The sequence below is a fragment of the Stegostoma tigrinum genome, chromosome 43 (genome assembly GCF_030684315.1).
Source record: "Stegostoma tigrinum isolate sSteTig4 chromosome 43, sSteTig4.hap1, whole genome shotgun sequence".
NCBI classification, from domain to species: domain Eukaryota; kingdom Metazoa; phylum Chordata; class Chondrichthyes; order Orectolobiformes; family Stegostomatidae; genus Stegostoma; species Stegostoma tigrinum.
Genome location: NC_081396.1, coordinates 12,764,757 through 12,792,154, shown reverse-complemented (window position 1 = coordinate 12,792,154; position 27,398 = coordinate 12,764,757). Strand labels below are relative to the sequence as shown.

The 27,398-nt window shown below is 44.1% G+C and overlaps 1 protein-coding gene across 11 annotated transcripts in view; it reads left to right on the top strand.

The window, feature by feature from the left end:
- The window catches only part of LOC125449029 (zinc finger protein 436-like), an 86,291-nt gene that overhangs the window by 8,003 nt on the left and 50,890 nt on the right, over positions 1-27,398 (top strand). For 8 of the 11 annotated variants that reach the window (XR_007246792.2, XR_009443138.1, XR_009443140.1 and 5 more), the window contains exons 1-2: positions 18,976-19,169; positions 19,242-19,407. The gene's annotated coding sequence lies outside the window, so the exon portion shown is untranslated. Of the gene's footprint in view, positions 1-18,975; positions 19,170-19,241; positions 19,412-27,398 lie in introns of those variants that run through there. The other 3 variants (XM_059641741.1, XM_059641744.1, XM_059641746.1) reach the window with 3 other exon arrangements.

The following is a 27,398-nucleotide window of genomic DNA, read 5'->3' as shown; positions in this document are numbered from 1 at the left end:
CTTTAACTTCCCTAACATTGACTGGAAATGCGATCAGAGATAATGTGAACTGCAGGTGCTGGAGAATCCAAGATAACAAAGTGTGAAGCTGGATGAACACAGCAGGCCCAGCAGCATCTCAAGAGTACAAAAGCTGACGTTTCGGGCCTAGACCCTTCATCAGAGAGGGGGATGGGGAGAGGGTTCTGAAATAAATAGGGAGAGAGGGGGAGGCGGACCGAAGATGGATAGAGGAGAAGATAGGTGGAGAGGAGAGTATAGGTGGGGAAGTGGGGAGGGGATAGGTCAGTCAGGGGAGGACGGACAGGTCAAGGAGGCAGGATGAGGTTGGTAGGTGGGAAGTGGAGGTGCGGCTTGAAGTGGGAGGAGGGGTTAGGTGAGAGGAGGAACAGGGTTAGGGAGACGTGGACGAGCTGGGCTGGTTTTGTGATGCAGTGTGGGAGTGGGAGATTTTGAAGCTTGTGATGTCCACATTGATACCATTAGGCTGCAGGGTTCCCAAGCGGAATATGAGTTGCTGTTCCTGCAACCTTCGGGTGGCATCATTGTGGCACTGCAGGAGGCCCATGATGGACATGTCGTCTAAGGAATGGAAGGGGGAGTTAAAATGCTTCAAACACGTCAAGCCCACCAACTCCCACCCACACCCCTGCAAAAATTCCATCTCCTATTTCCAATTCCTTCGCCTCCACCGCATCTGCTCCCAGGATGAGGCATTCCACTCCCACACATCCCAGATGGCTGCGTTCTTCAAGGACAGCAACTTCCGCCCTGCAGTGGTCGAGAACGCCCTTGACCGTGTCTCCCACATTTCCCTCAACACATCCCTCACACCCTCCCCCAACCATAACCGCCCTAAGAGAATTCCCCTTGTCCTCACATACCACCCCACCAACCTCCGGATACAACGCATCATCCTCCGACACTTCCGCCATCTACAATCTGACCCCACCACCCAAGACATTTTTCCATCCCCACCCTTGTCTGCCTTCCGGAGAGACCACTCTCTCCGTGACTCCCTTGTCCACTCCACACTCCCCTCCAATCCCATCACACCCGGCACCTTCCCCTGCAACCGCAAGAAGTGCTACACTTGCCCCCACACCTTCTCCCTCACCCCCATCCCAGGCCCCAAGATGACTTTCCGTATCAAGCAGATGTTCACCTGCACATCTGCCAATGCCTTATACTGTATCCTCTGTACCAGGTGTGGCATCCTCTACATTGCGGAAACCAAGCGGAGGCTTGGGGACCGCTTTGCGGAACACCTCCGCTCGGTTCGCAGTAAACAACTGCACCTCCCAGTCGTGAACCATTTTAACTCCCCCTCCCATTCCTTAGGTGACATGTCCATCATGGGTCTCCTGCAGTGCCACAATGATGCCACCCGTAGGTTGCAGGAACAGCAACTCATTCCGCTTGGGAACCCGGCAGCCCAATGGCATCAATGTGGTCCTCACAAGCTTCAAAATCTCCCCCTCCCCCAATGCATCACAAAACCAACCCAGCTCGTCCTCGTCTCCCTAACCTGTTCTTCCTCTCGCCTATCCCCTCCTCCCACCTCAAGCCACACCTCCATTTCTTACCTACCAACCCCACCTTCTTGGCCCGTCCGTCTTCCCTGGACTGACCTATCCCCTCCCCACCTCCCAACCTATACTCTCCTCTCCACCTATCTTCTCCTCTATCCATCTTCGGTCCACCTCCCCCTCTCTCCCTATTTATTTTAGAATCCTCTCCCCACCTCCCTTTTCTGATGAAGGGTCTAAGCCCGAAACGTCAACTTTTGTGCTATTGAGATGCTGCTTGGCCTACTGTGTTCATCCAGCTTCACACTTTGTTATCCTTGACTGAAAATGCCATAATTCTAGTACGTCAGATGGATCTGTTTTTGTCTAATGTGTGCAGGAGGGTTTCCTGACTCAGTATGTCGAAGGGCCGACAGGAGTGGAGCCCACACTGGATCTAGTACTTGTATTGAACCAGGCCAGGTGTTTGCTTTAGTACTAGGTGAGCACTTTGGAGAGAGTGACCATAATTCGGTTATGTTTACTTTAGCATCGGAAAGGGATAGGAACATGCCACAGGGCAAGTTATGGATGAGGGAAGGGCAATTATAATGCGATTAGGCAAAACTTAGGAGGCATAGAATGGGTTGGCAAAATGCAGAGGATGGGGACAATCAATGTGGAGCTGGTTTAAGGAACAGATATTGCGTGTCCTTGATAGGTATGTCCCTGTCAGGCAGGGAGGAAGCGATAAGGTAAAGGAACCGTGGTTTACTAAAGAAATTGTATCTCTTGTTAAGCAGAAGAGGGAGGCTTATGTGACGATGAGATGGTTCAGATGAGGTGATGGAGAGTTACAGATTAGCTAGGAAGGATTTAAAGAGAGAGTTAAGAAGAGCAAGGAGGGGACATGAGCAGACATTGGTAAGTAGAATAAAGGAGAATCCGAAAGCTCTCTATAGGTATGTGGGAAATAAGAGGATGACTAGGGTAGGAAAAGGGCCAGTCAAAGACAGAATTGGGAAGTTGTGTGTGGACCCTGTGGAGATTGGAGAGGTGCGAAATGATTATTTCTCATCTGTTTTCACTGAGGAACAGGAGAATATTGTAGAGGAGATGACTGAGTTATGGGCTACTAGAATTGGAAGGATTAAGGTTAGTAAGGAGGAAGTATTATCAATTCTAGAAGGCGTGAAGGTAGATAAATCCCCTGGGCCAGATGGGGTTTTTCCGAGGATTGTCTGGGAAGCTAGGGAGGAGGTGGCGGAACCTTTGGCCTTGATCTTTGAGTCCTCATTGTCTACAGGTTTAGTACCAGAGGACTGGAGGTTTGCAAATGTTGTGTGCTTGTTCAAGAGGGGCAGTAGGCATGACCCAGGTAATTATAGACCTGTGAGCCTTACGTCTGTTGTCGGAAAAAATTTAGAAAGGATTATAAGAGAGAGGATTTATAATCATCCAACAAGCAACAATTTGATTGGAGATAGTTAGCATGGATTCGTCAAGGGCAGGTTGTGTCTCACAAATCTCATTGAGTTTTTTGAGATGGTGACCAAGCATGTGGATGAGGATCGGGCAGTTGACGTGGTGTACATGGACTTCAGTAAAGCCTTTGATAAGGTTCCACATGGTAGGTTATTGGAGAAAATACCGAGGCACGGGATTGAGGGAGATTTATAAGTTTGGATTAGAAATTGGCTTTCTGTAAGAAGGCAACGAGAGGTGATTGATGGAAAATATTCAGCCTGGAGTCCGGTTACTAGTGGTGTGCCTCAAGGATCTGTTTTGGGACCACTGCTGTTTGTCATTTTTATAAATGACTTGGATGCAGGCATAGGTGGATGGGTGAGTAAGTTTGCAGATGACACTGAAGTCGGTGGAGTGGTGGACAGTGTGGAAGAATGTTGCAGGTTGCAGAGGGACTTGGATAAACTGCAGAATTGGGCTGAAAGGTGGCAAATGGAGTTTAATACGGATAAATGTGAGGTGATTCACTTTGGGAGGAATAATAGAAAGGCAGAATACCGGGTCAATGGAAAGATTCTTGGTAGTGTAGATGTGCAGAGGGATCTTGGTGTTCATGTGCAGAGATGCCTGAAAGTTCCCTCCCAGGTTGATAGTGCTGTTAAGAAGGCTTACGGTGTGTTAGGTTTTATTGGTAGAGGAATTGAGTTCTGGAGCTGTGATGTCATGCTGCAACTGTACAAAATGCTAGTGCGGCCTCATTTGGAATGTTGCGTGCAGTTCTGGTCGCCCCATTACTGGAGGGATGCGGAAGCATTGGAAAAGGTGCAGAGGAGATTTACCAGGATGTTGCCTGGTCTGGAGCGCAGGCCCTATGAAGAAAGGCTGAGGGACTTGGGTCTGTTCTCATTGGAGAGAAGAAGGCTAAGGAGGGAGTTACTAGAGATATACAGGATGATCAGAAGATTAGGTAGGGTGGAGAGTGAGCGTCTTTTTCTGAGGATGATGACTTCAGCTTGTACAAGGGGGCATAGCTACAAATTGAGGGGTGATAGATTTAAGACAGATGTCAGAGGCAGGTTCTTTACTCAGAGAGCGGTAAGGGTGTGGAACACCCTGCCTGCCAATGTAGTTAACTCAGCCACATTAGGGGCATTTAAACAGTCCTTGGAAAAGCATATGGATGATGATGGTATAGTGTAGGGGCAGGGGCTTAGATTGGTTCACAGGTCGGCGCAACTTCGAGGGCCGATGGGCCTGTTCTGCGCTGTATTGTTCTATGTTCTATGTTCATACTGATGAAAGACTATTTAAATGTCTATACTGGTGTTCCATCATTGGTTTCTCACTGAAAAATACAGTTCAATGCAAGACTTAGTTCAAGAAATCGCCTAACTTCACAGTACACCAGTGAATTCACACTGAAGAGTAACCATTCACGTGTTCAGTGTGGGAGAGGTTTCATTCAGCTATCCCATTTGCTGAAATGCTGTCAAGCTCACATGATTGGATTGTGCTGTTAATCACATTCAGGATCGAACTATGTTCTTTGGGGTTTGTTTCAGCTCGTGTTAATACACTCCAGTCCAGTTATATATGTGAATACTGTAGGCAAAGGCAAATATATCAGCTTTGTGTTAATCACAGATTTTATCAAGGGTTTTTTCTTTTCTCCAACTTAAATTTGTCCCTTCTGAAGCACACTCCCTCTCTTGTCTCTTCCATCCTCAATTTCAACAACAAATGTGAGGAGCTCATGGAGCCTCATTGTCTCTAAGATTGAGATAATCAGATCAGCTGCCTCACTCACTAACACACGTCATCCTTTGGGTCAGACTGCCTCTAAATCTTTACCTTGCCTGAGTGTTCAATGCACTTTTTCTTCCCCTCTCCCATGAGTTATCTCCTCTCAGTGCACAAGCTGGTTACAAGACCCATCTCTTGCTGCATCAGCTTGATTCCCACAAAACAGCTGGCCATACAACTTCTCAATCGCTTAGAAATTGCTAAAACTTCCCTCAATAAAGAGAGTTACTTCAAATCTGTCATTATCACCCCCTCCAACTAAACAAATCCTTGATTCCCAGTGTTCATGCAAACTGCTTTCCCATCTCCAATTTTCCCTTCTCTGAAGTCCTCAAACATTTCATCAACTCCCAAATCTGTGCCCCACTTTCCCAGATTTTCCTGTTTAAATTTCTCTTATTATTCTATTCCATTACAGTCCAGAAACTGCATCTTCCAAAGGCACAAATGACGTCCTGTGTGACAAAACTAAACTCACTCTTCACAACTTGATTGCAGCCTTGGTGAAAATTAAATGCATTAATGATACAAATAGAGGTTAATGGCAATGACCTAAAAACTATTCCGGAGAGATGGTTATAAAGAGATCAAAGCTGGAATTTGAATACTCAGGGAATGTGACTTTTGAAAAGGATAGGCAGCAAAGAATGGGTGGTGGGGTAGCTTTGATTTGTGATGGAATAAGTATGATGTAAGAAGAAATGACTTTTGATTAGAACCTGTAGAATCCATATAGTTGGAAGAAAGAAATAAAAAGGGGAAGAGTTGGGAGTATTCTACAGGCCCCTGACAGTACCCATGGGTAGATATCACAGAAGGAGATTGAGAAGAGAGCCTCAAACACTGGGTTTCCAAACTGGAAACCACTGATCTGTGACCCATCAGATGAATACAAAAGATCAAACTGCGAAAGATGCATACTACCCAAGTTGTACTACCTCTTAATCCTTGGTGAAACATCTCAGAATACATTCTGTAAACTTAATAATCCAGAACTCAACCAGATTCTGCATGTCCTACCGTATTCAACAGAGAGCCTTCTATCTGCTAGAAACAGAGATGGGGCTCTAGGTATGCCAAACTAGAAATCCAGATACTGAATGTAATTATTCAATAATGGAGCCATTGGGGGTAATGACGGACATAGTTATCCAAGCTTCAATCTGTTCCGTTGAAAGAATAACTTGGACACGGTGAGTGCACCGCGCAAATTCAAGGTCTGGCAAGAAATCGAAACCTCCCCAGAGAAAGAGAAGTGCAACCCAACAACAGAAATAGATGACCTCAGAGTCAAGCTGATTCCAAACAAATATTAGTGGACACAAGGCCACAGACCAACGACAAGGCATGAAGAGAGTGGGAGCTGCCAAAATGGATGGAACTGTAGAGATGGGGATCTGGGATCAAATATTATAACTTTTTTATTCACTCATGGTGTCAGGTTTGTTTTTGGAAACCCCCACGGAATTGATGCAATAACAAGACACTGATCTGTTGAGAAAAACACACATTCTTTTATTACAAAGCAAGTACAAGCTGTGGAGAATCATTGTACTTAACCTGGCACAGAGTGCAGAGTCTCGTAAGTAATTCTTCCCGAGCAACGGACAGTCCCCGCGTTTTATACTTCACTAAGTGCATAATACAGAAAACAATTTCACATCTCACAATGACATGATACATGAAACAATTATTACAACAGACAAAGACAGGATACAAAACAATTATTACATCAAGAACATAAGACCAGGATATGGTATCGATCGTTCATGAAGTGGCTGCTAATGGCAGGAGATGATTTCAAGTTGTTAACGAGACAGATTGTAATTTCAAGTTGCCGATGTGTCTGGCTTGAACATAGTCAGTGCCCTGGCCCCTTTGTCAGCGACAGAAGTTACATAATTTACAAGTCTCACACCTTGACAAATGTTCCTCACTTAACCTTATTTGAGACAGTTTAACGCTAATTCTATTCAGTCAGGAAGCTTAAGGCAGTGTCTGCATAGAACATAGAACATAGAACATTACAGCACAGTACAGGCCCTTCGCCCCTCGATGTTGTGCCAACCTGTCATACCGATCTGAAGCCCATCTAAGCTACACTATTCCATGTATGTCCATATGCTCATCCAATGACTACTTAAATGTACCTAAAGTTGGCGAATCTACAACCATTGCAGGCAAAGCATTCCATTCCCTTACTACTCTGAGTAAAGAAAATACCTCTGACATCCGTCCTATATCTTTCACCCCTCAATTTAAAGCTATGCCCCCTCGTGCTCGCCGTCACCATCCTAGGAAAAAGGCTCTCCCTATCCACCCTATCTAACCCTCTGATTATTTTATATGTTTCAATTAAGTCACCTCTCAACCTTCTTCTGTCTAACGAAAACAGCCTCAAGTCCCTCAGCCTTTCCTCGTAAGACCTTCTCTCCATACCAGGCAACATCCTAGCAAATTTCCTCTGCCCCCTTTCTAAAGTTTCCACATCCTTCTTATAATGCGGTGACCAGAACTGTACGCAATACTCCAAGTGCGGCCGCACCAGAGTTTTGTACAGCTGCAGCATAACCTCTTGGTTCCGGAATTCGATCCCTCTAGTAATAAAAGCTAAAACACTGTATGGCTTCTTAATAGCCCTGTCAACCTGGGTGGCAACTTTCAAGGTTCTGCGTACGTGGACACCGAGATCTCTCTGCTCATCTACACTACTAAGAATCTTACCATTACTCCAGTACTTTGCCTTCCGGTTACTCCTACCAAAGTGCATCACCTCACGCTTGTCTGCATTAAACTCCATTTGCCACCTCTCAGCCCAGCTCTGCAGCTTATCTATGTCTCTCTGCAACCTACAGCATCCTTCGTCACTATCCAAAACTCCACCGGCCTTAGTTTCGTCTACAAATTTACTAACCCATCCTTCTACGCCCTCATCCAGGTCATTTATAAAAATGACAAACAGCAGTGGACCCAACACCGACCCTTGCGGTACACCACTAGTAACTGGTCTCCAGGATAAACATTTCCCATCAGCTCCCACCCTCTGCCTCCTTTCAGCAAGCCAATTTCCGATCCAAACTGCTGTATCTCCCACATTTCCATTCCTCCGCATTTTGTACAATAGCCTACTGTGGGGAACCTTATCGAACACCTTGCTGAAATCCATATACACCACATCAACCGGTCTACACTCATCTACCTGTTTGGTCACCTTCTCAAAGAACTCAATAAGGTTTGTGAGGCACGACTTACCCTTCACAAAACCGTGCTGACTATCCCTAATCAATTTATTCTTTTCTAGATGATTATAAATCCTATCACTTGTAACCTTTTCCAACACTTTACCAACAACTGAGGTAAGGCTCACTGGTCTATAATTACCAGGGTTGTCTCTACTCCCCTTCTGGAACAGGGGAACCATATTTGCTATCCTCCAGTCATCTGGCACTATTCCTGTAGACAATGACGAGTTAAAGATCAATGCCAAAGGCTCGGCAATCTCCTCCCTGGCTTCCCAAAGGACCCGAGGATAAATCCCATCTGGCCCAGGGGACTTATCTATCTTCACCCTCTGTAGGATTTCTATTACCTCTTCCTTGTGAACCTCAATCCCACCTAGTCTAGTAGCCTGTATCTCAGTATTCTCCTTGACAACATTGTCGTTTTCTAGAGTGAATACTGTTGAAAAATACTCATTTAGTGCTTCCCCTATCTCCTCTGACTCTGCATACAACTTCCCATTACTATCCTCGATTGGCCCTAATCTTACTTTCGTCATTCTTTTATTCCTTAAATACCTGTAGAAAGCCTTAGGGTTTACCCTGATCCTATCCGCCAACAACGTCTCATGTCTCCTCCAGGCTCTTCTGAGCTCTGTCTTTAGGTCTTTCCTGGCTACCTCGTAGCCCTCAAGTGCCCTAACTGAGCCTTCACATCTCATCCTAACATAAGCCTTCTTCTTCCTCTTGACCAGAGATTCCACCTCCTTCGTAAACCACGGCTCCTGCGCTCTACAGCTTCCTCCCTGCCTGACAGGTACATACTTATCTAGGACACAGAGGAGATTTTCCTTGAATAAGCTCCACATTTCGAATGTGCCCATCCCCTGCAGTTTCCTTCCCCATCCTATGCTCCCTAAATCTTGCCTAATCTCATCATAATTGCCTTTCCCCCAGCTATAACTCTTGCCCAGTGGTATACACCTGTCCCTTTCCATCACTAAAGTAAACATAACAGAATTGTGATTGCTATCACCAAAGTGCTCACCTACTTCCAAATCTAACACCTAGCCAGGCTCATTACTCAGTACCAAATCTAATGTGGCTTTGCCCTGTGTTGGCCTGTCTACATACTGTGTCAGGAAGCCCTTCTGCACACACTGGACAAAAACTGACCCATCTATAGTACTCGAACTATAGTGTTCCCAGTCAACATTTGGAAAGGTGAAGTCCCCCATGTCAACTACCCTGTCTCTCTCACTCCTATCGAGAATCATCTTTGCTATCCTTTCCTCTACATCTCTGGTACTATTCGGAGGCCTGTAGAAAACTCCCAACAGGGTGACCTCTCCTTTTCTGTTTCTAACCTCAGCCCATACTACCTCAGTTGATGAGTCCCCAAACATCCTTTCTGCAACTGTAATACTGTCCTTGACCAACAATGCCACACCTCCCCCCGCTTTTACCTTCTTCTCTGTTCTTACTGAAACATCTAAATCCCGGAACCTGCAACACCCATTCCTGTCCCTGCTCTATCCATGTCTCTGAAATGGCCACAACATCGAAGTCCCAGGTACTAACCCATGCTGCAAGTTCACCCAACTTATTCTGGACGCTCCTGGCATTGAAATAGACACATTTCAAACCAACTTCTTGCTCGCCAGTGCCATCTTGCGTCCCTGAATCTTCATTTCGGACCACCCTACTGTCCACCTTTTCTATAGTCGAACTACAATTTTGGTTCCCATTCCACCTGCTGAATTAGTTCAACCCCACCCGAATAGCCTTAGCAAATTTTGCCCCCAGGATATCGGTACCCCTCTGGTTCAGGTGAAGACCATCTTGCTTGTAGAGATCCCACCTACCGCAGAAAGAGCCCCAATTATCCAAGAATCCGAAACCCTCCCTCCTGCACCATTCCTGTAGCCACGTGTTCAACTCCTCTCTGTCCCTATTCCTCGCCTCACTAGCACGTGGCACGGGCAACAAACCAGAGACGACAACTCTGTTCGTCCTAGCTCTCAGCTTCCATCCTAGCTCCCTGAATTTCTGCCTTAAATCCCCATGTCTCTTCCTACCTATGTCGTTGGTGTCAATGTAGACCGCGACTTGGGGCTGCTCCCCCTCCCCCTTTAGGATCCCAAAAACACGATCATACTGATGTGTAGGAAGTTAAGAGTTGCAAAGTCTTACACCGAATTCCTAGCTGGGCAGGAAGCTTTAGGGCAGTGCCTGCATACCTATGTGTAGGCAGATAAAGTACATAGATTTCTATGCTTCTATAAATTAATGGGATGTTATCCCAATAGCATCTCAGTGGGACATGGGTGTTGCTGGGTGGTCAGTATTTATAGCTATCCCTCTCTGCCCTTGAATAGATTGGCTTGCTAGGCTGCTTCAGGGTCAGGTGAATGTCAACCACATTGCTGTGGATCTGGAGTCACACATAGGCCAGACTAGGCGAGGATGGCAGATTTCCTTTCCTGAAGAATATTAGTGAGCTCGATGGATTTTTTTTCCCGACAACAATGGTTTTATGGTCATCAGCAGATTCTTAATGCCAGATTGTGTTTTGATTGTGTTCAAATTCCATGATCAGCTGATTCAAACCTGGGTTCCCAGCACATTCATGCAGTTTCTGCATTAATTATCAAGCAATAATACCAGACCATTGCCTTCTCATTAAAATGAAAATGATAAATATGATAAGATCTCAAATTCTTGGGTGAAAACATCATGCTACATCAAACTGTCAAGATTAATCTTGCTATTGTGGCGCAATCTATACCCCACAATGACTATCTTATTGAGAGTAGACCATACATGTGTAAAGTCTGTCTGTGAGGCCCCATTCAAAACTTTAGCCCACTTATCTGGAAACTGTCCATTTGTTAAAAACACATGAAAAATAAAAATAGGTATTCAGAACTGAGAGGCACCTAGTTGTAAAGGAGGACAGAGTGAAACAGGCTGCTAGGCAAGAGGAGGTTGATGTTGGTAAGGAAGATATACTAGGAATTTTCAGAAACTTGAAGATAGCCAAGTCCCCTGGGCCTGATGGGATTTATCCATGGATTCTATGGGAAGTGAGGAAAGAGATCACAGGCCTCTGGCGATGATCTTTTTTCCTCACTGTCCACGGGTATAGGGCCAGAAGATTGGAGAGAGGCAAGTGTCATTTCTTTGTTCAAAAAAGGGAATAGGGATTACCCCAGAAATTACAGGCCAGTTAGTCTTACCTAAGTGGTGGGCAAATTATTGGAAAGGGCTCTGAGAGATAAGCTTTATCATCATTTGGATAGGCACAGTTTGATTCGTGATAGTCAGCATGGATTTGTGAGGGGTAGATCATTCCTCACAAACTTTCTTGAATTCTTTGAAGAGGTGACCAAACACGTGGATGAAGGTAGAGCAGTGGATGTGGTATACATGGATTTAAGTAAGTGTTTGATAAGATTCCCCATGGTAGGCTCATGCAGAAAGTAAGGAGGCACGGAATGGGGGAAATGTGGCAGACTGGATTAAGAATTGGCTGACTGTTAGAAGACAAAAAGTGGTAGTGGATGGAAAATATTCAACATGGTGCTCAGTTATGACTGGTGTACCACAAGGATCTGTTCTGGGTCCTCTTTTATTTGTGATTTTTGTAAGTGATTTGGATGTAGGTGTGGAAGGGTGGATTAGTAAATTCACAGATGATACGAAGATGGGTTGAGTTGTGGGCAGTGTGGAGGGCTGTTCTATGTTATAAAGGGACATTCGTGGGATGCAGAGCTGGGCTGAGAAGCGGCAGATGGAGTTTAACTTGAAAAATGTGAGGTGATTCATTTGTAAGGACAAACTTAAAAGCAGAATACAGGGTTAACAGAAAGATTCCTGGCAGTGTGGAGGAGCAGAGGGATCTTGGGGTTCATGTCCACAGTTCCTTGAAAGCTGCCACCCAGATGAATAGAGTTGTTAAGAAGGCATATGGTATGTTAGCTTTCATTAAGAGCGGGCTCGAGTTCAAGAGCCATGAAGTTGTGTGCCAGCTGTACAAAAGCTTGGTTTGGCCACATCTGGAGTATTGTGTCCAGTCCTTGTCGCCTCATTACAGAAAGATGTGGAAATGTTGGAGAAGGTGCAGAAGAGATTTACCAAGATGTTGCCTGGAATAGAGGGAAGGTTTTGCGAGGAAAGCTCGAGTGAACTAGGGCTTTTCTCTTTAGAATGATGAAGGATGAGAGGTGACTTGATAGAAGTGTACAAAATGATCAGAGGTATAGATAGAGTGGACAGCCAGAGACTTTCTCCTAGTTTGGAGGTAGCTATTACCAGGAGGCATAGTTTTGAAGTGAGTGGAGGTAGATATTGAGGAGATGTCAGTGGTGGGTTCTTTACTGAGACAGTGGTAGGGGTGTGAAATGCAATGCTGGAGACGGTAGTGAGGTCGGCTTCATTAGGGGCATTTAAGCGGCACTTAGGCATATGAATGATAGTATAAGATAGGGGTGGAGATTAGATAGACCTTAGGTTTAGGGTAAAAGGTCAGCACAACATTGTGGCCTGAAGGGCTTGTACTGTGCTGTGCTGTACTGTTCTATGTTCCATGTAAAAATAACAACAATGACGAATACGTTTGGACAACATTCACTGAACCATGGGTGGAAGACAAAGACTTGTCACTTTGGAAGGCCAGACTTAATAATTAAGAAAGGACAAGTGATCATGGTAGTAGATGTAACTGTTCGGTTCGAAGACGGCATTGGAAAAGTGGGTCGAGAACGTGATCAGTGTAGACATCTTAACGAGGATATAAAGGAACTGACAGGAGACTCCAAACCACCATACTTTAATTTTAGTAAGGAGCCACACAGGAAATAGCTGGAGATGAACAACACCTTATTGCAATTCCTAGGCATACAGCAATCCTTTGCTGAGGTTGTGTCAAGACTAACCTATTTAGTGACAGATAAAGATGGTAAAACCAATCTGGCTTTATGCTGTGAAGGAGAAAGACTTGCCCAAAAGTGCCAAGGTTTAGTGTAATGTTTGAGGACAGTTGATATTGGCATCAGCGTGAAGTGTGTTTTTATGAATTTGGTGGCAACTAATTCTTTAAAGTTCAGTACTTTGTACGTTAAACACCAAGTAACAATAACAATAAAGAACAGTACAGAACAAGAACAGGTCCTTTGGCCCTCCTCGCCTGTGCCAACACATTTTCCCCTTCCAAATAAAACTTATAGGATCCTTATCCCTGTACTCCCTCCCTGTTCATATGTTTGTCCAAGTGCTTATTGAATACTGAAATCTTCATGGATTCAGTTTTGACTTGCCCGTAGAGGACAGACAGTAGTGGTGGAAGGAGGTTTTCTTGGCTGGAGATTATTGACTAGTGGCATTCTGCAGGATTCTGTACTGGGATGTTCTGCTGTTTGATACAACTGACGCGGATGAAAATATAGATGGGTGGGTTAGTAAGTTTGCAGTCGATTCAAAGATCAGAGTGTTGAAAGCTGTCAAAGGATACAGTGGGATATAGATTAGTTGCAGATATGGGTAGAGAAACGACAGATTGAGTTTAGTCCAGGTAAGTCTGAGGTGCTGCACTTTGTGACAGCAAATGTTAAGGAAAAGTATACAGTTAATAGCAGGACTGTGAACAGTATTGATGTACAGAAGGATCTTGGGGTTCAAGTCCACAGCTCCCTTAAAGTAGCAATACAAATAAATAGGGTGGCTGGCTGGGGAATTGAGTACAAGAGTCAGGATGTGATGTTGCAGCTTTATAAGACTTTGGTTAGGCCACACAGAATATCGCGTTTGGTGCTGGTCACCACATGACAAGAAGAGTGTGGGGGTTTGAAGAGGGGGTAGAAAAGGTTTACCAAGGTGCTGCCTGGGTTAAACAGTGTGAGCTATAAGGAGAGGCTAGAAAAACTGAGGTCGTTTTCTCTGGAGCAACGGAGGTTGAGGAGACACTTGATACAAGTCTGTGAAATTATTAGATGCATGGATGGGTTTGGCAGTCAGAACTTTTGTCCCCAGAATTGAAATGTCTAATACTAGCGGGGGGTGGGGGGCATCCATTTAATGTGAGGTAGGAGAGCTCAAAAGAAACGTGAAGGGCAAGGTTTTTTTTACACAGACTGTGGTAGGAGTCTGAAATGCACAGCTATGGGGGGCACTTTTAGATAGCACACAAATGTGCAAGGAATTGAGGGATATGAACCAAATGCAGGCAGAAGGGATTAGTTTCACTTGGTATCATGTTTGCCACAACATGACTAACACTTGAAGAAAGAGTGAGGCTTGGAACGATTGTGTTTGCAAATAAACCTGTTGGACTGTAAAATGGTGTTGTGTGATTTCTGACCAATTAGAATAAAGAATCAGGATGGGGATAAGACAACCAGGATTATCCAGCGATGTTAAGGATAGCATCAAACTGAAAGCAAAAACCGATAAATTGGCAAGGATTAGTGGTATGACAGAAGATGAGGAATGTTTCAAAATCCAACCAATCACTGTAGAATAATACAGTAAGAAAATAAACTGAGGGTTAACAAGCAAGTAATATCAAGATGGAGAGCTCTTGTTTAAATATGTGGAAAAAAGAGAGAAACCGAAGTGAACATAAGCTTCTTAGATAATGAGACTGATGAAATAATAATGTGAAAGAAAATAATGTCAGAGGAGAAAAAGTACGAGGGAAACTAATGGGGCTGAAAGATATCAAGTCCCCTGAATCTGTGATCAGAGATACTGGGAACTGCAGATGCTGGAGAATCCAAGATAACAAAGTGTGAAGCTGGATGAACACAGCAGGCCAAGCAGCATCTTAGGAGCACAAAAGCTTATGTTTCAGGCCTAGACTCTTCATTAGAGGATGATGAAGGTGTAGGCCCGAAACGGCAGCTTTTGTGTCCTAAGATGCTGCTTGGCCTGCTGTGTTCCTCCAGCTTCACACTTTGTTATCCTGAAGTCCCCTGAATCTAATGGGTTGCATCCAAGGATATTAAAGCAAATAGCTGGAGAGCCCTGGACAACAAGGGTACCTACATCAGATTCCTGCTCATTGACTACACTTCCACCTTCAATACCATAATCCTCTCTAAAATGATCTCAAAACTCAAACGACCCAGGTCTCAGCTCCGTCCTCTGCAACTGGATCCTCAGTTTCCTGACCCATAGACTGCAATCAGTGAAGGTAGATGACTGCATCTTCTGCACAATAACCCTTCTCAGCCCCAAACTGTACTCCCTGTACACTCAAGACTGTGTAGCAATATTCTGAAGGAATGCCATCTAAAATTTTGCTGATGACACCATTGTAGTAGGCCAGATATCAAACAAAGAGGAGTTGAAATTCAGAAAGGAGATTGAGGGCTTGGTGACATGGTGCAGTAATAACACCCTCTCTCTCAATGTTGGCAAAACTGAAGAACCGATCATTGACTTCAGAAAGAAAGGAGGAGAACCACGCCACCCCCCCCCCCAACCCCAGATCAATGGAGTTGAGGCTGAGAGGGTTAAAAATGTCAAATTCCTGGGAGTGATGATAGCTGACAATCTCTCCTGGACTTCCCACATAGATTCGATGATCAAGAAGGCAAAAGAACACCTCTTCTTCCTTAGTTGGCTTACGAAATTCAGCATGTCCATAAGGATCCTCACCAACTTTTACAGATGCACTATAGAAAGCACAGTATCTGGATGCATAATGACCTGGTACTGCAACTGCTCTGCCCAGGACCATCAAAAAACTACAGAAGGCTGAGTGCACAGTACAGACCATCACAGAAGCCAACTTTCCATCCATGGGCTTCATTTACACCTCTCATTGCCACAGAAAGGCTGCCATCTTTATCAAAGACCCCTCCCAACCCGGTAATGCTCTCGTACAATCTCTTTCATCAGGCAAAAGATATGGAAGCTTGAACACAGGTTCAAGAACAGCTTCTTCCCTGCTGTTATTAGACTAATGACTCTTTAGACTTTTAAACTTCAAATAATGTTGATCTTGTTTCGTGCACCTCATGTGCAGTGCAATCGAAGAACCCTATGATCTGTATGTCCTTGCTTCCTGTGAGAGGGTTGGAGTATGAAGAGAGACTGAGTAGGCTGGGATTATACTCATTGGAATTCAGAAGAATGAGGGGACATCTTATAAGATTATGAAGGGAATAGATAAGGTGGAGGCAGGGCAGTTGTTTCCACTAGTAGGTGAAACTAGGACTACGGGTTACAGCCTCAAAATAAAGGGAAGCAGATGTAGGACTGAGGTCAGGAGGAACCTCTTCACCCAAACGGTTGTCGATCTGTGAAATTCCCTGCCCAGTGAAGCGGTTGAAGCCACCTCACTAAATGTTTTTAAGGCAAAGCTAGATAAATTTTTGAACAGTAAGGGAATTAAGGGATATGGTGTGTGGTCAGGTAAGTGGAGCTGAGTCTCAAAAAGTTCAGCCATGATCTTATTGAATGATGGGGCAGGCTCGAGGGGCCGGATGGCCTACTCCTGCTCCTAGTTCTTATGTAGTTACGTTATCTGCTCATACTGCTCACAAACAAAGCTTTTCACTGTACTGAGGTACACATGATGACAAAAAAAATCAAATCAAACAGATAAGCCAAAGGTAAAAAACAGTTAATGGATGCTTTGAAGTATCCTTTGAATCTAGAAAAGACACAGGATTGGAAAACTGCATATATTTGACTCTTATTCAAAAAAAGGAATGGGAGAAAGAAAGTCAGGTGAGCAAAGCTAGTTGGCCTAACATCTGTACTTGAAAAAAATCTTGGTCTATTCAAAACTGGCGAATAGCAGAGCCTTTAGAAACACGTTAGAAAATCTAGCAGAGATAGTATGGCTTCATGAATGGAAATCATGCCTGAAAGATTTATTAGAATTTGAAGAGGCAGCAGTAAACATAATATAACTAGATTTCCAGAAGTTATTTGATAAGTTATTACACAGTAGCCTATTTAATAAGACAACAGCCCATGGTAGTGAGGTAATATATTAGCATGGATAAAGGATTGGCCAACTGATAGTAGACAGTTGCAATAAAGGGGGCATTTTCAGGTTGGCAATCTGTATGTAGTGCATTACCACAGGAATCAGTGCTGACCGCAGTAATTTACACTGTCTGTGACTAACTTGGATTAGGGAAGTAATTGTACCAAAGTCAAGTTTATGCATGAGACAAAAATAGGTGGACACAAGTACTGAGGATGGCAGAGCATGCAGAGATGTCGGCAGGTTAGGTTGGGCAAGTAAATGGCAGATAAAATATAATGTGGGAAAATGTGAGGTGACACATTTTGGGCAGGAAGGTAGAGGAATTAAATGCCAATTAGAGAAAGGCTATAGAAACTGCAGATAGAGAGATTTCAGTCCTACATAACTCATAGAAAGTGAGCATCCAAGTTCAGGTTATAGGGAAGCAATTTGATTTTTTGCCCTACTTTCAAAAGCAATGAAGTATAAAAGTAAAGAAGTCTTGTTATTTTAACATGAGAAGAGACTGAATAGTTTGGACCCTCTGAAGGAGAGCATTTGGAGTTTAGAAGAATGAAAGATGTCCTTATGAAACATACAATTTTCTGAGGGAGCTGGTGAGAATGGTCGATTCTCCTTGCAGTAGAGTCTAGGATGAGAGGTATTATCTAAGCATTTTACAGTTAGGACAGAGATGAGGACAAATTTCTTCTCTCTGAGCATTATGAATCTGTGGGATTACTTAGCTGCAAAAGGGCTGATGAAGCTTGTTCATTTAGTATATTCAAGCTGAAATAGATTTTTACCAGTTAAAGAATCAAAGTCTATGGCATAAAGGCAGGTAAATGGCGTAGAGGTTTATCAAATTAACCATGATCTCATTGAATAATAACAGAGCAGTGTTCAAAAGCAAATTCACTACCTAACTAGTAAAAATTATGTGAACTGCCTTTAATGTCAAAACATCTCAAACGAGGGGATAAGACAGTTCACTGTATTCGAGCTGTGGTCAAATTAATGTCCCATTAGTTTCATCAGGCATCCTTATTTCTACGTACCATTCCTTTTGAAGTAAAGACAAACATTGCACTTGCCTTCCCTGTTATCTGCTATACTGCATGTTAGCCTTTTGTGATTATTGCATGACAATCCCACATCCCTGCGTGCTGCAGCTTTCTGAAGTCTTTCCCCATTTAAATTATGAACAGCTCCTTTTATTCCTTCTGCTAAAATGTATTTACGTTCCACCTGCCAAGTTGTTACCTTCGCGCTTGACCTGTTGATGGCCTTCTGTAGACTCTATCAGCTTTATTACTCGCCTTCCCACTGATGTCTGTGTCATCCATAAAAGTGGTTACATTGTGCAAATGCTATCCTTCTCCCATATCTCTATCTGCTACTTTTCTTTACCCAATTCTGTGTCCATGCTAATATACAACCGCCGATATCGTAATCCTTTCTAACTAAATAACCACGTGCGGCCTGCTATGGAACACTTTTAAAATATCCAGAAACATTACGTCTACTTCCACTTTGTTTAGTTTGCTCGTTACCTCCTCAAAATGTTCTAATACATCCGTCAATATGATTTGCCCCTCAAGAAGTCATACGGACTCTAATTGATTGTTTTATGAATGATTGAATAAGAGGTGATCCCCTGGTGAAAGAGCGACTGGCTAAACGTGAACTAAAATCCTTCCACAAATCCAATATCCATTTCCGGATTTGATGGCCATTAGAGGTAGAGACCTGTCTGTGGATTCTCTCCGTATATTTTGTCTGAGGGCTCGACCACTTCCAGCCCCGCCCTTTCCATCCAGCATCCAGCATTGAGACTGCTCACCATGGGGACTGGCAGATTGACGGCAGCTCTGGGCCAATCGGAGAAGTGGTGTGGCGGCTGTCCTCCAACCAGTCGGAGCGAATGGAGGGGCGTGGCCAGCGCCTCCCACGCAACTATGGTTCTGCGCAAGCGCTATGCCGCTGCGAGATCTGGGTGAGAGCAGGAGGTGAAGGGGGAAGAGAGTGATTGAGATGGAGTCAGTGTGGACTGGAATATTACAGAAATACTCAGGGATTTGAGTTAAATTCTCGCTCCAGCATTTGCAGCAAATAGGAAAATGACCTTGGCCTCGGGACAAGTTTTTGGAGGTCTGAAGGAGAGCATTTACACAGCAAACTCAAGCCAAGGTAAGTGTGACTTTTCCAATTTCTTTCTCAGATTGACTGATTTTTTTTTCCTGTAAAACTCCTTTTTTGCAGGATTTTAAATGAGAAGGATTTGCAAAGCGGAAAGTCGAAAACAAAAACGATGTCAACATCCAACAGTCTCATTCGATTTATCTGGATCTGACTATCATCGATCTTTGACCTTGGAAGAAAGAAGGGTGGTGTGGAATTGTTGGGCCGAAGGTCCTGTTTCCATGCTGTAGGTAATCTAATCTAATCTAATCTAAATAAAACCAGAAGTATAACTAGGGAGAGAATAGGGCCCCTTAAAGTTCAATACGATTGTCTACATGTAGAACTTGGGAGGTGAGAGAGATACTCAACAAATATTTTGCATTAGCTTTTATTAGGTAGAAAGACATAGAGGTCAGGGAAATGAGGAAAATAAACATTGATGTTTTGAAAACAGTCCATATTACAGAAGACGAGTTTCTGGAAGTCTTAAAATATACAAGGGTGGATAATTGTCCCAGGCCATGATCAATTGTGTGCCAGACACTGTGGGAACCTAAAGAATAAATTGTGGGCTATCTGGCAGAGATCTTTGTATCATCTTTAGCTACAGATGAGGTGGTGGATGACTGAAGAGTAGCTAATGTTGTGCCTTTATTTAAGAAAAGCTGTAAGAAGTAGAGTGCAAGCTAAGGATGTCAGTCCTAGGTAAGTTGTTGGAGAGGCTCTGAAAGATAGGATTTACATGCATTTAGAGAGGCAAGGACTATCGGGAATAGTCAGTGTGGCTATTTGTGTGAGAAATCGTCTTCTGACGATACTATGGCTTTAAGAGGTGTATTTTGTCCTTTTTTTTTAAATGAAGGAAGGTTGAGACAGAGATGCGTAGCAGTCTTCTCCAAAGCCAATAAAGTAAATAGTTTAAGAGACGCTGGGGCTCATTTTCTTTTGAAAGAAAACACACTGTTCATATGCTAGGGCATTATGGTGGTTAGCAGTACTGCCTCACAGTGCCAGAGACCTGGGTTTGATTTCGCCATGAGGAGGACCGTCTGTGTGGAGTTTATATCGTCTCCCCATGTCTACATGGGTTTTCCTCCGGGTGCTCTGATTTCCTCCCACAGTCCAAAGATGTGCAGGCTAGGTGGATTGGCCATGCTAAATTGCCATAGTGCCCAGGGATGTGCAAGTTACCTGAATTAGCCATGGGAAATGCAGGGATAAGGTCATGGGGCACATCTGGGTGGGATGCTCTTCGGAGGTTAGGTGTGTTTTCAATGGGCCAAATGGCCTGCTTCTACAATGCAGGAGTTCTATGATGCAATTAGAGTACAGATTAAAGAAAATAAAATAATTGGCTTAACTATAACTATTGAAATGTTTAACAAAATAATATGTATAACATAGAACTGTGCCGCACAGGAATGGGCCCTTTGGCCCATGATATTGTGCCGAACGTGAAGCCAAATGAAACTAGCCCCTTCTGCCTGCCCTTGCTCCAAATCCCTCAATTCCTTGCATATTCGTGCGTTTATCTAAAAGCCCTGTAAATGCCCCAATTATATCTGCGTCCACTACTAACCCTGGCAGTGCGTTCTTTCGAGGATCTGTGTACATGGACACTGAGATCTCTCTCCTCGTCTACACTACCAAGAATCTTGCCATGAGCCCAGTATTTTGCCTTCCGGTTACTCCTACCAAAGTGCATCACCTCACACTTGTCTGCATTAAACTCCATTTGCCACCTCTCAGCCCAGCTCTGCAGCTTATCTATGTCTCTCTGCAACCTACAGCATCCTTCGTCATTATCCACAACTTCACCGACCTTAGTGTTGTCTGCAAATTTACTAACCCATCCTTCTACGCCCTCATCCAGGTCATTTATAAAAATAACAAACAGCAGTGGACCCAACACCGACCCTTGCGTTACACCACTAGTAACTGGTCTCCAGGATGAACATTTCCCATCGACTACCACCCTCTGTCTTCTTTCAGCAAGCCATTTTCCGATCCAAACTGCTATATCTCCCACAATTCCATTCCGCCGCATTTTGTACAATAGCCTACTGTGGGGAACCTTATCCAACGCCTTGCTGAAATCCATATACACCACATCAACCGGTTTACTCTCATCTACGTGTTTGGTCACCTTCTCAAAGATCTTAACAAGGTTTGTGAGGCATGACCTTCCCTTCACGAAACCGTGCTGACTATCCCTAATCAATTTATTCTTTTCTAGATGATTATAAATCCTATCCCTTATAATCTTTTGCAACACTTTACCAACAACTGAGGTAAGGCTCACTGGTCTATAATTACCAGGGTTGTCTCTACTCCCCTTCTTGAACAGGGAAACCACATTTGCTATCCTCCAGTCATCTGGCACTATTCCTGTAGACAATGACGAGTTAAAGATCAATGCCAAAGGCTCAGCAATCTCCTCCCTGGCTTCCCAGAGGACCCTAGGATAAATCCCATCCAGCCCAGGGGACTTATGTATCTTCACCCTCTGAAGGATTTCTAATACCTCTTCCTTGTGAACCTCAATCCCACCTAGTCTTGTAGCCTGTATCTCAGTATTCTCTACGACAACATTGTTGTTTTCTAGAGTGAAAACTGTTGAAAAATACTCATTTAGTGCTTCCCCTATCTCCTCTGACTCCACACACAACTTCCCATACTACCCTTGATTGGCCCTAATCTTACTTTCGTCATTCTTTTATTCCTTAAATACCTGTAGAAAGCCTTAGGGTTTATCCTGATCCTATCCGCCAACAACTTCTCATGTCTCCTCCTGGCTCTTCTGAGCTCTGTCTTTAGGTCTTTCCCGTCTACCTCGTAGCCCTCAAGCGCCCTAACTGAGCCTTCACATCTCATCCTAACATAAGCCGCCTTTTTCCTCTTGACCAGAGATTCCACCTCCTTCGTAAACCACGGCTCCTGCGCTCTACAGCTTCCTCCCTGCCTGACAAGTACGTACTTATCTAGGACACATAGGAGCTTTTCCTTGAATAAGCTCCACATTTCGAATGTGCCCGTCCCCTGCAGTTTCCTTCCCCATCCTATGCTCCCTAAATCTTGCCTAATCTCATCATAATTGCCTTTCCCCCAGCTATAACTCTTGCCCAGTGGTATCCACCTATCGCTTTCCATCACTAAAGTATACATAACAGAATTGTGATCACTATCAAAGTGCTCAGCTACTTCCAAATCTAACACCTAGCCAGGCTCATTACCCAGTACCAAATCTAATGTGGCTTGTCCCCTTGTTGGCCTGTCTACATACTGTGTCAGGAAGCCCTTCTGCACACACTGGACAGAAATTGACCCATCTATCGTACGCGAACTACAGTGTTCCCAGTCAATATTTGGAAAGTTGAAGTCCCCCATGACAACTACCCTGTCTCTCTCACTCCTATCGAGAATCATCTTTGCTATCCTTTCCTCTACATCTCTGGAACTATTCGGAGGCCTGTAGAAAACTCCCAACAGGGTGACCTCTCCTTTCCTGTTTCTAACCTCAGCCCATACTACCTCAGTTGACGAGTCCCCAAACATCCCTTCTGCAACTGTAATACTGTCCTTGACCAACAATGCCACACACACACACACACACACACACACACACACACCCCCCCCCCCCCCCCCCCCCCCGCCCTTTACCTTCTTCTCTGTTCTTACTGAAACATCTAAATCCCGGAACCTACAACAACCATTCCTGTCCCTGCTCTATCCATGTCTCCGAAATGGCCACAACATCGAAGTCCCAGGTACTAACCCATGCTGCAAGATCGCCCACCTTATTCCGGACGCTCCTGGTGTTGAAGTAGACACACTTCAAACCAAACTCTTGCCATCTTGCGTCCCTGAAACTTTATTTCGGACTGCCCTACTCTCAACCTTTTCTATAGTCAAACTACAATTTTGGTTCCCATCCCCCTGCTGAATTAGTTTAACCCCACCCGAATAGCCTTAGCAAATTTTGCCCCCAGGATATCGGTACCCCTCTGGTTCAGGTGAAGACAATCTTGCTTGTAGAGATCCCTCCTACCCCAGAAAGAGCCCCAATTATCCAAGTATCCAAAACCCTCCCTCCTGCACCATTCCTGTAGCCACGTGTTCAACTCCTCTCTCTCCCTATTCCTCGCCTCACTAGCACGTGGCACGGGCAACAAACCAGAGACAACAACTCTGTTCGTCCTAGCTCTCAGCTTCCATCCTAGCTCCCTGAATTTCTGCCTTAAATCCCCATCTCTCTTCCTACTATGTCGTTGGTGCCAATGTGGAAAGGAATAGGTGTATACCACTGGGCAAGAGATATAGCTGGGGGAAAGGCAATTATGATGAGATTAGGCAAGATTTAGGGAGCATAGGATGGGGAAGGAAACTGCAGGGGATGGGCACATTGGAAATGTGGAGCTTATTCATGGTTTGCTCCCCCACCCCCTTAAGCATCCCAAAAACACGATCAGAGACATCACGACCCTGGCACCTGGGAGGCAACACACCAACCGTGAGTCTCTCCTGCCCCCACAGAACCTCCTATCTGTCCCCCGAACTATGGAGTCCCCAGTGACTACTGCTCTGCTCCTCTTCCCCCTTCCCTTCTGAGCAGCAGGGACAGACTCTGTGCCAGAGACCTGTGCCCCACTGCAGAGAAAGCAGAGAGTCGGGTCAAAAGGGTCTTTCTTGGGATGGTAGCTGATGACAAGTGGCGTTCTGCAAGGTCAGTTGTGGGACTGCAGCGTTTCGCTTTGTACAATAATGATCTAGATGAAAGAACTGTGGGCATTCTGGCTAAGTTTGCAGATGATACAAAGATAGGTGGAGGGTCAGGCAGTAGTGAGGAGGCGGGGAGGATGCAGATGGATTTGGACAGGTTAGGAGAGTGGGCAAAAAAGTGACAGATGGAGCACAACATGGGAAAGTGTGAAGCCTTGCACTTTGGTAAGAAGAATAAAAGCATGGACTATTTTCTAAATGGGGAGAAAATTGAGAAGTCTGAGGTGCAAAGAGACTTGGGAGTTCTAGTCCAGGATTCTCTCAAGGTAAACTTGCAGATTGAGTCAGTAGTAAGGAAGGCAAATGCTATGTTGGCATTTATTTTGAGAGGACTTGAGTATAAAAGCAGTGATGTACTACTGAGAGTTTATAAGGCTATGGTCAAGCCACATTTGGAGTAATGTGTGCAGTTTTGAGCCCCATATCTCAGGAAGGATGTACTGGCCCTGGAGCGGGTTCAGAGGAGGTTTCCGAGAAAGGTCCCAGGAACGGAAAGCTTAACATGAGGAACATTTGGGACTATACTCATTGGAGTTTGGAAGGCTGATGGAGGATCTAATTGAAAATTTCAGAATACTGAATGGCTTGGACAAAATGGATGTTGGAGGAAAATGCTTCCATTGGTAGGAGAGTCCCGCACCCGAGGGCACAGCTCAGAGTAAAAGGAAGACCTTTTAGAACAGAGATAAGGAGAAACCTCTTCAGCCAGATGGTGGTGAACCTATGAAATTCACTGCCACAGAAGGCTGTAGTGGCTGTGTCTTTGAGTATATTTAAGGCTGAGATAGATAGATTGTTGTTTATCAAGGGGATCAAGTGTTACAGGGAGAAAGCAGGAGAATGGGGTTGAGGAACTTCTCTGCCACTCAATCATGGTTGATCAGACTTGATGGACCTCATGGCCTAATTTCTGCTCCTACGTCTTATGTCCCATAGTATTAGATATCTTAAATTCTGGGAAAAAGCTTCTGACTGCCAACCCAATCTATGCATCTCATAATTTTATAAACTTCTAACATGCCTCCCCTCATCCTCTACCACGACAGAGAAAACAACCTTCGTAGTTTGTAACCTTTAATCCAGGTAGCATCCTGATAAACCTCCTCAGCACCCTCTCCAAAGCCTCCACATCCCCCTGCCTAAAATGGGATGACCAGAACCAAATGCAATACTCTGTGTAGCCTAACCAAAGTCTTATAAAGCTGCAACATCTGGGCAGCACGGTGGCTCAGTGCCTCGCAGCACTAGGTATTGATTCCATTCTTGGATCACTGCCGTGTGTGGAGTTTGCACGTTTTCCCCGTGTCTGCCTGGGTTTCCTCTGGGTGCTCCGGTTTCCTCCCACAGTCCAAAGATGTGCAGGCTAGGTGGAATGGCCATGCTAAATTGCCCAGAATGTTCAGGGATGTGTAGGTTTGGTGGGTCATAGGGGGCTGGGTCTGGGTGGGATGCTCTGAGGGTTGGCATGGTCTTGTTGGGCTGAAGGGCCTGTTTCCACACTGCAGGGATTCTATGACATCCTGACCGTTGTACTCAATTCCCTGACCAATAAAGGCAAGCATGTTACCTTTACCATCCAATCTACTTTTGTGGCCGCTTTCACGGAGCTACGAACTTTAACCCCAAGATCCTTCTGTACATGCTGTTCAGAGTCCTGCCATTAGCTGTATACTTTTCCTTAACATTTGATTTCTCAAAATGCAGCACCTCACACTTACCCAGATTATACTCCGTCTGCCATTTCAACATATCTGCCGTATCTGCAACTGATCTATATATCAATGTATCCTTTGACAGCGTTCTACACTATCCACAATTCTACCGATCTTTGTATTGTGTGCAAACTTACCAACCCACCCATCTACATTTTAATCTAACTCATGTTTATTTAATATACATATAAAAACTATTACTAATTAACTGTTCCAATGTAGTAACATCCCATAAAAATACCCTTGGTAAAGGCAAATTCAGTAAAATGGATTGTCTTGATGTGCATTTCTAGCAGCAGGACAAGAACCCCAGCTTTTAGCTGTGACAGAGAGGGGAATAAGAGCTTCCACATTCAGCTTCAAGACCCCAGCCACTGCTCCTGAAGGCTGAAACTTTTAAAAAAAAGTGCTGGTTCTGTGTGAGCTTGACCCCACCTACTCAGGCTATTGTTCCAACAGAAAAAATATGGCTTCACGTATTGCTGCTCACTTTATTGGCTTTGGAGTAGACTGCTTGGCAGCCCTGTCTCAACTATTCTTCATTTGAAAAAGAAGGACAAAATACACCTCCTAAAGCCACAGTATCATCACACCACCCCCCCCTTAAAAAAATGAAGCATCAATATACAAAGATGGCTTCTTTAAAACCCTTTAGTCTTATGCTGTCAGTACACTACAATACACTTACATTAAACATTTCACTACTATAGTCCATTCTTCCCCTGCTGCCCAATGCCACTTTCTTCTTTTATCAGAGTCACAACAGCATGCTAACAACTACATTCTCGTCCTGTAATGTGAAGAATTTTCAAACTGAATGGCTGCAATGATAAGCTCCACCTAAACAGTCCGGTATTTTTAAATATTCCCAAAACTTTAAGGGATTATGATCAGTGTTATTGACCAGACCAGAACCCCATCAAAATAGTTTGTGCTTTCTGTTGCTTTTTCTTATATTAAATATAGATGTGAAGTGCCGTGTTACAGATGCAATGTTACTGGTCAAACTACTTAACATTAAACAAAACACAATGCATTTAAACACTATAGTTAAAATACAAACAAAAGATGCAATACCTAATACTAATTAACTGTTCCAATATAGTAACATCCCATAAACAGATCCCTTAGGCAAAAAGGCAAATTCAGATTTTTACATGCAATTCTCCAGTCCAGGAGGAAGAAACATCAAGAGAAAATTTGTAGAAAGTAACAGCCAAGAGACATTTACTGAACCTTCACTTGAGACCTCAAACAGCTTCTGATTTACTGGAGAAGCCAAAACCCAGAAATCTGGTATGCAATAGGTTTGAATTATTTTATTCTTGAACTATCCATAAATTCCCCCAATAATTTTGACGTATAATTTGACTCTTGATCTTGTTGTATCTCTGTGGATAGTCTGTATTTTGTGAAAAATTCGAGTATCTCCATGACAATCCTTTTAGCTATGATATTACATAATGGAATGGCCTCTGAAAATATAGTGGACACATCCATATGGTCAACAAGTACTGATTTCAGGTATATCAGGACAAACCGGAGCTGAGAGTTCCTCCAACATTCCTACTATCACTTCTCCGCTTTTTCACTGGCCACTCCAACCTTACGTTACCTAATGATGCTCTTCTTATCTTTTCCTGAATTCCACATATTGCTACTTTTTCTGGCAATAGTCCTTCTGAATTATGTACCTCCTGATCTCTCAACATTAAAGATTGACTTGCTCTGTATTGAAATTTGA